We start from the raw sequence: 2,746 nt of genomic DNA, 5'->3' as shown, positions 1-2,746 counted from the left end.
TCAATTATCCACTATTATTTCTTTATATATGTGACACTCCACTATTCCCAGTGCACCTAACATCAAATCCTCCCTCTATGTTCCTCCTAGCATTTCCTTCTCCTCCTTCTATAGATTTAATTTTATGTAATATTATCCCTTGTACTCAATACAAACAGGGGATCTAGGATCTCACCGCAGCCCCCATCCCCCCTTTGCCTACTTATATTAACCCTATCCACCTTACTGTTATAGTGCCATGTATAAAAATATTATAATTTATATCACCTTATTTAGCACAATTCAACATCATTTACGCAACCAACATACACACATCCCCACCATCTCTATTAGCACACATCCCCCCTTTTTTTCAGACCTTCACTTAAATTCACTGCTACCAGTAACACCTCCCATCCCCTTCTTCCCTACCCTTTCAGCACCAATTACCTGTACACACTTCACTTTTTTAACCCCCTTTTTCACCACCTGGTCTCAATGGCATATCCCACTGTTTTCCTCAACTTCCGTCCCAATCCCATTCCTCCCCCATTTCCCTTACCTCCCCGCTCTCTCATTTGTATTCTACACTTTGCTCACATAATTGTATATATCTATGCATATATAAAAAAAAAATTGTTTCATTTTTATATTTTTCAATTTTTTTTGTTTTGGTTTTTATTTATTTTTCACCCCTTAGCAACCATTACCTATAAATTTTCCCACCCCAGGATGCGTCATAGTTTACGCACCACTGGGATTTCACCTCTAGTCTGGACACCAACATACCCTTGTATGCAACAACATTCTATTATTTTTTCCTTTTTATTAGTATTTATTTTTATCAGTTCTGGCAGTTTTGCCCTTTTCCAATATGGCGCTATAGTATCTAATGCAGTGATCAATTTCCTCCTGCATAGTATGGAGCCAGGCTTCATTATTATTTTTACAACATACTAGCTTATTTTTCACAGGCCAATATTAATACCCTGATTAATCAAGATATATCACTATCTTTTTTGCTTCCGGTGCCTATGGACTTTTCCATACTCTTCGCCCGTTCCGCAATGTTACATACTTAATTAATCATGTTTTTCTCAATATACTTTGTTAGCAATTTAGCACTGTCAGATTCAATATCAAGGTTTTTTATTTTAATTTATCTTTCCTCGATATACTTTTCTTTCTCATCAGTGTATGCTCGATAATGGGATGCACTCTGGGCAATCCCATATCGAATATGGCGTCATCGTCTTCTCTGCTCCTAGGCCTTCCCTATTGCTCCAATTAGATTACCCATGCCCACGAGCCTCCCCCTTAGTCCGCCTACATACTACGTCATTTGACGCACCCATGCTCTGATTGGCTGGGATGCGTCATCAACCCGTTTGTCATTTGGTCTCCCGCGTCTCCATGGGAACCGCTATACTTCTTCCCCCACTACGATTTGGATACGCATAACCCATTGGCTGCTACCTAACACTAGCAGGGTTTTTAAACCCCGCACACAGTATCGACCATGAGATCCCGGAAGTGAACAAGCCCAACGGGCGAAACGCGTTTTCCACGGATCATAGCAAGGGACCTGTCCTTGGAGGATCCTGCATTATCACCTATCTCCGGACCCTGACATTTTGAGTATCACCTTTCTAGCTGCAATCTTCTATTTACAATCTAAGTTTGAATTCTATTCTCTATAGGTGCATTGGGCATATTCACTGCACGTTTAAGCAGTTGTGATTTTTTGTGCATATTTCAGTATTATAATTCTACATATCGCATGCCAGTATTATTAACATATATGCTTATCACTTCTTGGCACATTATCTAATACTGCATGTTATATATTTGAGATCTCTTTTCTCGCATAATAATAATCACATACATTGCAGACCAATATCACTGCAAGAGGTGACTTTTCTCTTTGATACATCAATTAACACTGCAAGCCAATTAATTTGGATATTTTGTGCATAATATAGCCCTGTAACTCCATAAATTGCAGATTATTCATACATCGTTTATTCTCCTTCCGATACAGTATGCTATACCTGTTAGGCTGTTGTTTTTCATAGTAATGATGTTTTGCTAAAAAAAAAAGGAATATATATGTGAATAATATTTACACGTACTAACTTACCTGACGCTGTATACCTTGTGACGTGGTCTCCCGCCAGGGTTAGCGACCACTAGTAGAATTCTAGAAGTGTTAAAACCTTTTTTCCTTTCACCACTTACTATTTTCTGTAGACTCTCATTCACGATCCAGGGTGCACCTTGTCACTGAGTGACATTTGTTTCACCCCGCCTAACGTGGAAAGCAGATCTACACATTATATGACTATCTTTCTAAATCTTTACTCTACCATCTCTATATAGGTGCACTCTCATTGGTAGATACCCTCTCTACTACCATACCACGCTGCTAATGCCCGATCTCGTCTGATCTTGGAAGCGAAACAGCGTTGGGCCGGGTCAGTACCTTGAGAGGAGACTCCCTGGGAATACCTGGTGTTGCAGAGTAGGGACTATTCCCCTTCTTCCGAAGGGTGGACACCAACAGCAGTATCACCACTACTTGTTCTTTCAATAACTTTCTTTACCTTTTCTGCGTTCAGGTCATATCAACACATATATTTCTAATTCTGCGCAACATCAAATAAATAGGAGAATAATAAATGCTTGGTATTAACTCGATTTCAGTGGTTTTTCCAAGACATTCTGACCTCCTTGGTCGGTCTCATTAATACAGATTATCTGTACTGGT

At 39.4% G+C, this 2,746-nt stretch overlaps 1 pseudogene; it reads left to right on the top strand.

Moving 5' to 3' along the window:
* The first annotated feature begins 2,383 nt into the window (after positions 1-2,383).
* LOC134946623 (5S ribosomal RNA) lies at positions 2,384-2,502 on the top strand (annotated as a pseudogene).
* The last annotated feature ends 244 nt before the right edge of the window (positions 2,503-2,746 follow it).

The sequence above is a fragment of the Pseudophryne corroboree genome, chromosome 7, assembly GCF_028390025.1.
Source record: "Pseudophryne corroboree isolate aPseCor3 chromosome 7, aPseCor3.hap2, whole genome shotgun sequence".
Classification (NCBI taxonomy): Eukaryota; Metazoa; Chordata; class Amphibia; order Anura; family Myobatrachidae; genus Pseudophryne; species Pseudophryne corroboree.
Note: the sequence above shows the minus strand (reverse complement) of the source record. Positions and strands in the feature narration are given on the sequence as shown.